The following is a 13,770-nucleotide window of genomic DNA, read 5'->3' on the forward strand; positions in this document are numbered from 1 at the left end:
ACTCTATATATATATATATATATATATATGCATCAGTGTGTGGAAGCAGTCTGTGTAAACTAATAGATGAAGTACACAAGTGAGTTTTTCCCGCTGTGTGACAACGTGAGTTTTAATTGCATATGAGAAGACGATTACGGGTGTTGTGTGAAAATTTGCAGCTATGGTGTGAATATTCATAGTTAAAGTTTAAGTTTTCACATTGATACTTTTGCTTCCTTTTATTAATTAGATTAGAAGATTAGAAGTTCCATAGCGCACGCTGACTTTGTCTCTTAACGACTGCGGCACTGTGGTAAAAAATGCAAAGTGGCAACTGTGTGACATCAGTTTACTCATAAAAGCATATGATTATGAATACATTGGTTCAGGACTGCATTTTGATCATCTTAAAAAAACGCACTTCTTCCTCCTACAACTTTTCTTTAACTTGCCCAATAGAGTGCAGTGAAAAGAAAGACTTTAGGCATTTTCAACACCTTTCTTTCTCACTATACACTGCTTCCCTTCTTTCTCTGTCTGCCTTTCTTTCTCTTCCTCCCCCTCCCCTCATTGCCATCCTTTGTTTCATTCTCTCTCTAAAAAGAAAATAACATCCAAATAAAGACAAATTCAGATGAAGAGAGCCCATCCTCCTCTTGCTGCTCTCAGGTACATGTGTGTGTGGCCTTGGCCCCCGGGGGCCGCCATAAAGAACATGTCAGAGAAGAAGCCCATCTCCATTTATACGTCTCACATGAGCGCTGCCACACTTTTACGACAGACAGTACCATTCAACCATAAAACTATACTGCCTTCATATGTGTGGCGGCGCACACGTACTCCAGCACACTGAAATGTGCAAAGAGAGACGCGCACTGGCTGCACATACGAACACATGACTCCCCATGGCTGAACCTGGCAAACAGGGAACGCAATAAACTTCAAAACACCATCAAAATGGAACAGGAGTCCGCACACCAGTCAGTTAGGCCATCAAGAAAGAAAGAAAAAATTGTATTTCTAATTTACTATCTGAAGCCTTCAAAGAGGACAAAGAGGACAAGAAGCTGAGATAGTAAAAAATGGTTCTTTTTTCGGTTAATATGGAAGAGGATTAGGGCAACATGTGAAGAATTTATTTTAGTCAGAACTGTGAAATTAAAGTCAGAATTCTGAGATTATGAGAATAAAGTCAGAATTCTGATATTAAAGTCAGAATTCTGAGATTAAAGTCAGAATTCTGAATTTAATATCAGAATTCTGAGATTATGAGAATAAAGTCAGAATTCTGAGATTATGAGAATAAAGTCAGAATTCTGAGATTATGAGAATAAAGTCAGAATTCTGAGATTATGAGAATAAAGTCAGAATTCTGAGAAAAAAGTCAGAATTCTGAGATTCTGATATTAAAGTCAGAATTCTGAGATTAAAGTCACAATTCTGAATTTAAAGTCACAATTCTGAGATTGAAATCAAGAGAAAAAGTCAGAATTCTGACTTCAAATAACTTGTGACCCTCATCCTCTTCTGTAGTTTAACAATCAAAAATTGCACAAAATGAAAAATGAAGTCAAAGAAAGTTTTCTTTCTTTCTTGATGGCCTAACTGACTGGTGTGTTTTCCCTTTTGATGGTGTTTTGAACTATATGCTTTTGAGCCAACGCACCCAAACGAATCATTATCACACGCAGTATCAAACGTCTTCATTCACAATTTAATGTAATGAAGTTGCCTCTCTGGATTGAACTAGTGTGTTTGTATATGTGTGCATGCAGTATGTATACATATGTACGTGTGTGTGTGTGTGTGTGTGTATGTGTGCAGCTTCACTCGTGGCCTGTGTGTGTTCGGGGTGGGGGGATTGGGCTCCCGGAGACAGTAGTGTGCCTTATTAAGAGACACAAAGCCCTCGGCAGGTGCTCCCTCCCTGGCTTTGTCTCTCCTGCTCTCTGCTGTTTATTTGTTCAACTTGTAGAGAAGTCCCCTCTCTTTTACCCCCGGGGGAAGACAAAGACCCGAGACAAAGACCGGACTGCCCTGCGTCCTGCCAGCAACAAAGCCAGCTACACATGTCAGGGATGGCATGGCATGGGAATGGCAGGTGTTCCATGGACGGGAAAACTTGAAGCCAACTTTTCTCCCCTTTTTTTTCCTTTTTTTTTTTGGAAGTTGGAGGAGAGAAGCAGTCAGTGCTGCGGTGTAAAGATTAACCATGTGCAAATGTGCATGCATACACAGACATGTTCACAGATACACACACACACACACACACACACACACATCACCCGCACTGCACTTATGGCACACCTGCCGCCTCCACTTAAAGGTGAGAGGTCAAACTGTTTTCATGAACTGTAATCTGTTGCTGCTCTGGGTGTTTTTTTGTCGTGTATGTGTGTGTGTCTCCCTGTGTCTGTCACTGCATAGGATATTTGATTATGGCAACACGTTATAATTACACATAATCGTGTGCATACAAACACTTCATTATAAGCTATATGAATAGGGACAATGTCAATCAATGTGACTGGTTGCTGATTAGTGGTTCATTAAATCTTCTGAGTGTAATAGAATATGTTCTTGGAAGTTTTGTGCTTGACATCAGTAGCTGCATTACACATCAGTAGGTGACCAATGCTTCTGCATGGGAGTAGTGTGAACTGGTATTTGCTTTGTTGCACAATACACCATAGCTCATTAGGGAATTTGCCCACTTGTGATTTTACACATGGACCAGAATGATATTCCTGGCATTAGTGCCTTGTCAATATGGAACAATACACCCAGGATCAATACTTTGTCAATATTTGTTTTTCTTTCTCTGCATGTGTGTGTGTGTGTGTGTGTGTGTGTGTTCCTGTGTGTGTGTGTGTGTGTATGTGTGTGTGGAGAGAGGGCTGCTTGCCAGCTGTGCAATCTGTTCAGTAATCTCAGGTCTGGTCTGTACACACACTCCACAATCTGCTCCGGTAAAACTGGCCTATCCCCACACACACGCGTGCGCACACACACACACACACACACACACGCACACCCTTATACTTCTATCCTTATGAGGACCATCCACTGACTACATTAATTCCCGAACCTTTAAACCTAATCCTAACTCTAATCTCAACCCTAAACCCGAGTCTTAATTCCAAACTAACCCTTTCAAGAAGAGAGGAACACACAATATGACTTAAAAAAAATATTCTCACTCTGAAGATCTAAAAATCAAACTGGCTCTCGCAAGGATAGAGGTACAACACACACACACACACACACACACGCTGCCGAGTCGAGTTACAGTGCGTCTATGCAATCTCTTCTTGAGAGGCTGAAATCCTTTAGTCATGTGGTAGTGAAGATTATTCCTTGGTTGTCTCTCATTGCGAGTGCTGTTTCTCTGAAAGTATTCCTCAAGAATATTAAAATCACTGCTCGCCACGCGCTTCCACTCCCCAACAGCTACCTCACTCTCTTCCTGATTCACAATAACCCTTATCAGCCCAATTCCCCTTCTCTCTTCCCCTGCCCGTTTTAACACGGCGCCCTGTTTGTTGTTTAAATGGAAGGGAGAGAAAATTGGCCACTTTTGCTGCTCCGAAACTCCCGCAGCTGTCGGTAATCGCCGTGTGTGTGTGTGTGTGTGTGTGTGTTTGTTGGCATGTGTGTGTGTGTGTGTGTGTGCGCGGTGGGTAATGTGCAGTTACCACGGTAGGGGTGCGCGGGGCGGGGGCGTGGAGAGAGGGTCACGGCGTGCGGCGGAGAAAGCGCCATTAGGAGAAAATGATAGGCCTGTCCCTGAAACTCCATTACACACCAAACACTTAAAAGACTGGACCGGCTTCATTACAGGGCAACATGAATTATGCAGCACTCACACAAGCAACCGCCCCCTCTCTCTCTCTCTCTCCCTCTCTCTTTCTCCCTCTCTCTCTATCCCACTCTCTCCCCATCAGAGCCTTCTGTTTAAACTGGAGGGTAGCCAGGAAAGAGGGAGAGGGAAGGAGGGAGACTGAGGGAAGGAGGGAGACTGAGGGAGGGAGGGAGACTGAGGGAGGGAGGGAGGGAGGGAGGGAGCAAAGTAAAGAGGAGCAGGAGAGGCTTCAGCGTTGCCTAGGGCCGAGCCTGTTTGCCTCAGGTCTGACAAACATGAGGGGGAGATAGAAAGGGAGAGAGAGGAGAGGAGGGGAGAGGAGGGGAAAAGGAGAGGAGGAGAGGGGAGGGCAGGGGAGATGAGGAGAGGAGAGGAGAGGAGAGGGAGAAGGTTTGTAAGTGACTTGCTGGGCATGATGCAGTTTGTGTGATGGAAAAGTGGATGGAAGTGTGACTTCAAGGGGTCTTGTGTGTGTGTGTGTGTGTGTGTGTGTGTAAGTGCACTTAGTTGTCTGTGTGCAAGAGTGCCAGCCTGCGTGAATGTGTGCACTTGTGTAAAGAGCGCCAGTTTGTGTTTGTGTATGTTGGAAATGAGCATAATGTGTGTTGTGTATATGTGAAATGAGCATATGTGTGTGTGTGTGTGTGCATGTGAAGCAAGCATGTGTCCCTGTATGTGCGCGTGCGTAGTGAGCATGTGTTTTTATGTGTGTGTGTGAAGCGGCCATGTGTGTGTGTGTGTGTGTGTGTGTGTGTGTGTGTGCTCCAGAGCGTGTCGCAGCATGCTGCCAGAGGGCCAGGGCAGCAAGCCAGACCCAGGGCACAGCGTGACACTGCGTCCCGATCTGTGTTGTGACTGCCTCAATTACCCATCAGCCTGACAGAGAGAGAGAGAGAGAGAGAGAGAGAGAGAGAGAGAGAGAGAGAGAGAGAGAGAGGGGATTGTATAGCTGGTAGACAGGGACGGATGATTCCTTATTTTCTTGTCCTTTATCTCTTGCAAACGGATGTTTCCCAATTCTCCACTCCTTTTTCTGAGTGTGCACTTGTGTACTCATCTGCCATTTCACAGGCACTTTCATCCAAAGCTACATATCTTTTGTGTCCTGCGCAAACCTTCTATCTCCAATTTTTTTGGTTGTTTTTTTTGTTGACATAACTAACTGCTAGCATCATCTCCCATGTGTAGAGAATGTTTCTTGATTCTTGGACCATTCTTTGGACTGATTTAAAGAATACACGGGCATTAAAGTGGTAATTTGCAAACATTTTCATAAATAAAAATAAAAAAATAAATAAATAAAAGAAATAAATCTCTGTTTTGCTATTCTGTATCACAGATTGATGTAACACAACAGTGAAGCTAGTTCATGAAAGCTTTTGCATTTGTTGTTCTAAACATTTGGTGTCGTGCTTTCCTGGGAAAAATCCACAGGAAGTGATGCGTTTTATATTTCCAGCAGCAGCAACAGCGGTTTGTTTGGAATAAACAGAAGAAGAACTGGGTAGTTAGCATGAGCAGTGATAGCCACCATGGCTGAACAGACAGAGAAAAGAGAAACACAAACTGCATCAACAGAAAATCCAAGGAAAAAGACGTCACAGGACTGGACACACTGTTTGATTGACAGGTGATCTCTAGGAAGAGCAGAGCAGAAACACCACAGCTATGAGCGCTGAGCACCAAAGATGATTACCACTTTGATGAGAAACAACAACCAGATTTTTTAAAGCTGTCTTATGCAAGGATTTTATGTAAGAATACAGCCGTCTTATCAGCCTAAATCACAAAGTGGGCCTGCAGTAGAGAGCAGCGTCCCATCCCCACTAATTGAGATTCTGTAGTTTGTCTTCCCGGGTTTGATTTTCAGGCATAACAGCACATGAATGCAATGCTGTTGAGCAGGAAGTCGGACTTTCCCACCAGCACATGAACGCAGCATGATAGTTACGGCTAAAACAACAATAATCGTCAAATGGCAGAAATCCCAGATCTCGATCACCACCAAAATCTAATTAACTGATCCTTGTCCAAGGGCTATCTGTCCATTCAGTTTCAGCCAAATGTGTTCATAACTTTTTGCGATATCTTGCCAACAAACAGACAAACAGACGGAGGTAAAAGCCTAACGTCAAAGTTACCTCAAAGGAAGACATTTCCACTCTTAGTCAACAGCGTTACATCTTTTGCCTCTTTGGTGTCCTTTGGGAGTGTAATGAAATTCCAACGGGTGGGGAGTCTTTGATACATGCGATCTAGAAGGGAAAAGACAAAGAGAAAGCTGAGGGAGAGTACACACCGGCCTGCACTGTGAATCTGTTGGTGTTATGGTCGCCCATACAGACTCCATGTGAATAGTGCTAGTATAATGCATAGAGTATACTGTACGTTAAGGCCACAGAAAGCCTTGAGAGTCTACAGAGTCCCAGAGCTTTGCGTCCTTGCCTCTTCCCCACTCGTCTCCATGGACATGCAGCATACTGCCATTAGCTCCACAAGAGAACAAGATGGTTTGACAGTGAAGTGCTCGCTACATACCACGCGGTCGCTTAGGAGAAACCGAGGGGAGAGGAGGCAGCCGCACATGCAATTATTTACCAGGGCGGGATGAGCTACATTTTTTAGATTCCTGAAAGGCATTTGATGCAGCATGCCGCTCATTAGCTGGGATTTTTAGCATTTTCCCCGCTTAGCCGCCGTCGAGCTGGAATACCTCGATGGAGGATTTGATGTTTTATCAGTGTGTTTAGAAATATAGTGGCGTGTGTGTTTGTGCGCCGCGGCGGCTTTGTCGAGAGATGGCTGCGATAACACGGCGTGGAGTGAGTAAGTGAATTTCACGCGGGGTGAAATCAACTAACGCGGCGAATGAGGATGGAGAAGGAGAGATAGATGAAAGCGTCGATGAGCCATCTTGAGTCGGGTTAGATGGTTTCTATGGATACCATACATATATGCTCCGGCTCTTGACACACACTCCTTCAGAGCCCGACCTTCTTCAATATCCCCCCCCTTCACTATCATGACATCACTCACACCCAGCCCACTCCAAACCACCTCCCCACTAACATAATGACATTTGCATACAGATGTCTCACTCCACTTATGCTGATAATGCGTGTGTGTGTGCATGCTGGTACACACACACGCACACACACACACACACACACACACACTGTGACTGTAATCAGCTGACTACAGGTTAGGGCTTGAAGGGAAAGCAGCTTGTGTGAACCCCTGAAAGAAAAAAAAATACGCTATCATTATCATCAGCGTTATTGTCGCAGTTACAACCACACAACTTTGGCCTTACTCCTCAAGAAAAATAACACCCCCCCACCCCACCCCACCCCAACACACACGTACTCACACACACACATAAGGTAATGGGAGCGCTAGAAAAGTGAGAGGTCGGGGGAGGAAGGAAGGAAGGATGATGGATGAGCAGAGGAAGAAAAAAAGCTCCCTCTACTTTGCTAGAACAACTGTGCCTGGCAGACAGAAGTAAAGAGGGGATTGAGTTGGACTAGTCAGGGCCCCGTTCCAAATCTGTGGCCCTGCCCCCACCCACCCTCTTTCACTTCTTCTTCTTGTAGCGTTTTCTTCTCTTGCCTCATGAAACAAGCCACCTACACTTTAGGACATCTGCTAAGCTGATTTTCTGGAGCTTAGCAGCACCACAGTGGTATCAAAGAGATTAGGTGAAACAACATCCAACTCTGGCTTTGTGCTGTGTTTCAATAATGCAGCGCTCTGTGTCTGTGTGCGTGTGTTTGTGCGCGCGTGCGTGTGTGTGTGTGTACTTGCCCGTGTACACGCTTGTGTGTGTCTGCGTGGGTGTGTGTATTATGCCGCGTGTTACAGCGCCATAAGTCACAGAGCTGGTGTAATACAGTTGGATCTGGAGTGTGAGCGCTTCTTTACATGGATTCAGATAGCGTAACCAGAGAGCTGCTTCAGAGGATCTCTCTGTCTTTGTTATCGAGCCAAGCCCATTATCTCTGGAGAAAAATCATTTCCAGAGAATAAACTGTCATTTGGCGCTGCTGGAAATCCACAAAAGGTTCGAGTTATTTTTGCCACGTTAGGCCTAACATCATATATTTGCAATTAATGCTTATTTATTCTATTTATTTTTCTTATTAACACGGGGCTGCTTTACAGTGCACATCTATTAATTTGTTTTTCTTCCGAGATACATTTGGTAATGAAAGGGTGCTTTATGATGCGAAGTGACTATATCTTACTGCATTATGCATGCATGATGGCTAACGCTTAGTAACTATCCACACACACATAATTAAGTAGTGAAATGTAATAATGTCATTTATCCCTCTGGGTTTAGGGTTTGAATAATTGCTGCAGAGTCAGCCTACTGTGCATGATTTTTTGGGTGTGTGTATGTGTGTGTGTGTGCGCGCGCGCGTGTGTGTGTATGCGCGACCACGACCGCATACTTGCTTTCCTCCCCGTGTGTGTGAGATCAAGAAAGAGAGATCTCATTTAGGTTTTTTTTTTTTTCTTCCCAACAGCTTTCACTTTTTTGTGCTCGCTAACTAGAGAAAAAAGAGTGGAAGAAGAAAAAAAAAGGGGGGGGGGTTGAAAGAAGAAAAGAGAGCAAGCCAAAGAGCGTCGAGTGCTGTGTCAGTCTGATATTTTCCATAGTGACAGCTGGGCCCAGAAGCTCAGGCCCTTTTCTTCTGGCACACAAAGCCCATTAAGTATGCCACTCGCTCAATGGCCCCCGCAGCCTCCAAATTGCTCCAAGCTCCTCCCTAAAGTGTGGCAGCCTTTGTCATTGTAATCAGGCCTTGTTTGTGAAGTGCTGCCTGTATTTACCGCTGCTCAGGGCGCATATTTGCCCAGCCTGCTGCTGCCGGGAGAGCACAGGAGGTAGAGAGGAGAGAGAGAGAGAGAGAGGAGAGGGAGAGGGAGAGGGAGGGGGGTAAAGAGAGGAAAAGATAGAGAGGGATAAAGAGTGAGAAAGAGTGAAAGTAGAGAGACGGGGATGGGAGTTGCAGGCGTGAGCGGAGAGAGGATGGGAGGATGGGAGGGATTGGAGAGAGGGCAGAGGGAGCGTCGGGACGGAGAATGGAAAGTGGAGAAATTGGCGGAGGGGAAGCCTCAGAGAATTTGACTATGTGACTTTGGAGGGTGACAGGGGGGTCAGGGAGTCGACTTCGGCGGGGGGGGGGGGTGACAGAGTGTGTGTGTGTGTGTGTGTGTGTGAGGGAGGGTATGATGGTCTGGACTGGAGGGGTGGAAGAGGGTGGAAGGGGAGGGGTTTCGCTTATTTACAACTCCCTCGGCGCAAGGGAAGGAGGGGTGAGATGCTGTGCCGTGGGCCGCTCGAGGCGTTGCTGTGCAGATTTAAGGGAGAGTCTGGGGCGGTGAGTTTGACACGGAACAACAACAACAACAACAACAACAGAAAAGTCTCAAGCAAGTCTAACAGACAGGCAAAGTGACAGGAGAGGTGCAGCAGACAGACAAGAGGAGCAGACAACAGAGGGGAGCGGGACGATGTGATGCCTTTTGGCAGCGCTGACCCCGTTCCACGTGTCCCCCCCCCCCATGGGAAGGCCCAAACTGGGCGCGCGTCCACAGGGTGGGGCGGGGTGGGTGGGGGCTCGGGTTGGGGTGGGGTCTCCAGAGATGATGGTCATCCAAAGTGGCACCCAGACTAAACTTTGTCTCTCGGCCTTTTGTAACACACTTCCTGTCACTTTGTGTGTGTGTGTGTGTGTGTGTGTGTGTGTGTGCCTGTTAAAAATTCATAACTCCCACAAAGGAGAGAGGGAAGAGAAGTGTAATAAGTAGGTAATGGAGAGCCAGAGGCAGTTTGTGTCTTTATCACGTTAAAAGGCAAGCATGCAGCATATATTTTTATACACCACCGAAGTTGATTATGTTAACAAACACGGTGTGTTTTGGATGAGTATTTCTATGAACTATGAAGATGTGGGGTTTGTTTTTTTTGTGTGTGTGTGTTTTTTTTTATCTCTCTCTATACCATACGCTAGTGAGTCAAGCGCCTAGCTGTGTCTAATGGGAGTTGACAGATATGGGTATGATCATGCTGCATGGATGTTAGGGAGAAAGGGGGGGGGGGGGGGGGGATCGGGGGCGTGAAAGTGAGACAGAGAGAGAGAGAGGATGGAGAGAGGGAGAGGGGGAAGGAGGGCAATAAAGCCATCGCGTTATGAACCGGATGGTTTCCATGAGGCCAGGAGCCGGACTCTGATGTCACATGTCCATCTGTGAGGCCAGGATATGGGGAGTGTGTGTGTGTGTGTGTGTGTGTGTGTTTCTATGTGTGTGTGTGTGTGTGTCCAATGCCAAGCCAAGTTACAGAAAGCGACTCTCTTCCTCTCTTCACATGTATCCCCGCACACTTCCAACAGATCAAAGCTCCTGAGTGTTTCTAAGATGACACACAACTTCCACTTTACTTGCTATTTCAAACACACTTATTAAAGGGAAAAGTTTTTTTTTTCCTCCCCAGCGGAGTGCCGACCCTCTCGTCCCTCCACCAGCTTGGTAGAAAGTTGTTATTATTCGCGATGTTGGAAAATGATAATGAAAGCGTAGGAGTGAACATTTAAAGAGGACTTTTGAATAATGATGATGATAAAGTGAAATTTCCATGAATTAGCTCGCGGGGGTCATTTTCTCAACAAGGTCTTGTTTCCTGCTCTTCTTCTTCTGCGTGAGTGTATTTGTTTAAACTTTATTGTCACCGTCGCCAGGACAGCTGGAGGCTATGTCAGAGTTCAGCTGCTTGTTATACAGAGTGGAGAGTATGAGGGGGCGGCGGGGGGGGGTAGGGTTGTGTGAGTGTGTGAGAGTGCGTGTGTGTGTATGTGTGTGTTTAGGTAGGGGTTTGGTGATTGTCCTATCTGGGTAGTGGGATGGGGGGGGGGTAGCTGAAGTTAATAGGCTAATGAGAGCGCCGTGCTCAGGAAGAATACAAGAGGCTGTCTGGCATGCTCAGATAAAAACTTGCCACGGCATTAGTGGAGACCCAGCAGTCCCTCTTTAACTGCGACACCCTCTTTGTCTGCACACACACACACACACACACACACACACACACACACACACACCGAAAGCCAATTTAATAAGCAGTGAATTCATTACATGTGTGTTTCCTCCAGTTTTTGTGCCATAGCAACTATGGCCGATGTGGAAACGAGGGTGAGAAAGGAGATGAGGATGGAGGAGATGAGAAAGAGATTTAGGCTATATGCTTAAGGATCATATTCATTTATTTTGATTTTTTAACACAGCTATTTTAGTAGCTTAGTATTCATGTTAGATCAGCATGGCACTGCTAACTATATAAAAGGAATGTATGTATGATGAAAATGTATATCCAGTTAAAAAGGTTTGTAAACTCTATTTCACACATAAAAAGGTGAATCAACTGAGTTCACTTTAGTTTGATTTTGGGGTATTTTGTAGCACACAATTATTCAGCCTCATAAAAGTGGTTCAACCGAGTTTAGTTTAGTTTAGTTTAGTTTAGTTTAGTTTAGTTTTGCTTAATTCAGTTTAGTTAAGTTTAGTTTAGTTTAGTTTAGTTTAATTCAGTTTAGTTTAGTTTAGTTTGTAGAACACAATTATACAAGCTTATAAAGGTTGATCAACTGAGTTTAGTTTAGTTTAGTTTAGTTTAGTAGCACACAAATATAAAGGCTTACTTTAGTTTAGAGTTTAGTTTAGTTTAGTTTAATTTACTAACACATAATTGTACTGGCTTATAAAGGTGGGTCAACTGAGTTTAGTTTAGTTAATTTAGTTTAGTTTAATTTAGTTTAGTTTAGTTTAGTTTAGTTTAGTTTCATTTAGTTTAGTTTCATTTAGTTTCATTTCATTTAGTTTAGTTTAGTTTCATTTAGTTTAGTTTCATTTAGTTTCATTTCATTTAGTTGAGTTTAGTTTAGTTTAGTTTCATTTAGTTTAGTTTAGTTTAGTTTAGTTTCATTTAGTTTAGTTTCATTTAGTTGAGTTTAGTTTAGTTTAGTTTCATTTAGTTTAGCTGAGTTTAGTTTAGTTGAGTTTAGTTTAATTTCATTTAGTTTAGTTTAGTTTAGTTTAGTTTAGTTTCATTTAGTTTAGTTTAGTTTAGATTAGTTTCATTTAGTTTAGTTTAGTTTAGTTTAGTTAAAGTAGCGCACAATTATCCAGGCTTATAACAGTGGGTAAACTGAGTTTAGTTTAGTTTAGTTTAGTTTAGTTTAGTTTAGTTTAGTTTAGTTTAGTTGCACACAGTTATAAAATACTAAATATTATCAATAGAGGCTCATAGTAAGAGAAAGAGTTAATAGGAAATGTGTAGTTTACCTCCTCTGGACAGACAATGGAAAACAACTAGATAATTATGCATAAAATAAAAGTATAAAAAGAAAGAGAAAAGCAGCAGAGTGAGTTTAGGTGGGTTTACCCTCCACCAGATCTCAGAGAGATGGGGACTGGGATGGGGGTAATGGGAACAAGCGATGGGAGAGCTCATTATCTGGCAGACCATCTGCCAATGGGAGGGAGGACCTGTCTGTCTGTCCCAGACACAGACACACTGAATGGGCCTGGAGTTAGAGCAGAAGTGTCTCCCTGAGTTACCTAAATTAGCTGTATGCCTGGCAAATCTGGTTGCATATGATCAAGAAGGGTGTGAAACCTATACACACCAACTGCAAGTGGGAAACATGTTGGTAAACTGAGCAAAGATGAGGGAAATTGTAATAATTAACGTTGGGTTATAGTTGATGGGGTAAGTGTGAGTGGATAAAAACATAATAACAAACAGGATAAGATTAGGATTTTTATTCCTTCACTAGCGAATAATCTCTATAATACTCCCATGCTATTCTTATGTCTTATATCTGTGGTACTTAATAGTGACTTTAAAGTGACTTTATCACACTTTATTGTATTTTTATCTGCTATGGTATCACTATAATATTCCTTTTTGGAATTTATAGTGTTTCTGTGGCACTCAATAGTGCGTTTATAGTGACCTTATTGTAATTTATGGCATTTTTTTTTTTAATCTCCTAAGGTATTACTATAGTTCTGTGGTATAATTTTCTGCATGGCATTTTAGTTTTCCCTGTGACATTTCTATAGCGTAATTTAATCCTATAATTTATTATAGGATTATTATAGGCTAGTTGTTTTTCTTAAGGGTATAGGTATAGGTCAGTATGCTCAGAAATGAAATAAATCAGTGCACGGGTACGCAAAATATCTAAAAAAATAATGCACAAAGTAGATTGTTAAATGTTTGTATCAAACCTATTTGAGAAAGAGAGATTTGGGTTTTTATATTATTTCAGCACTCGTAAGTGTTTGAATCAGATTGCTGAGAGAGCTTAGTGTGAGTGTGAGAAGTCGCCGGCCCAGCCAGGCGCAGCAGATGCCCTTTGTTGCTGTTCAGGCTATTGTTGTTGAAAGCTGAGAGTGGGAGGCTGTGATTGGTCCAGCGCCCGGCAGCAGGAGGACACAGCGCCCTGCTATTGGCTTTCGCGCAGTGTCACTCAGCTCTCCGTCCCGCCCAGCAGCCCTCCCCTCCCCGGCTGGGAAGTTGAACTAAAGTTTGAGCAACTTTGTTCCCCAGAAGTAAACTTGCCAGCACTTGGCGGTCGGCTGCGGGACGGGAGAGACAGAGAGGACCGCAAAGATGAAGCTGTGTCGCACTTTTCTAGGTTCGTATCTTTGACTTGCTCAGCCTTACTACAAGACGTAAAGTGAAGCTTCTGTTTCGGCATTTTAAAGATTGTGTGAGATGTTTTAAGACTGACTTCTGCGGGGCGGCACAGTAGCCTAAATCCTACAGTATTGAACTATCATCTAAGCGCTTATTTGTTGTAGCCTTTATTCTTTTGAAGTAAATTAGATAGGTCAGTTAAATTAAATCTAGGCTA

This window comes from Centroberyx gerrardi, chromosome 14 (assembly GCF_048128805.1).
Source record: "Centroberyx gerrardi isolate f3 chromosome 14, fCenGer3.hap1.cur.20231027, whole genome shotgun sequence".
NCBI lineage: Eukaryota > Metazoa > Chordata > Actinopteri > Beryciformes > Berycidae > Centroberyx > Centroberyx gerrardi.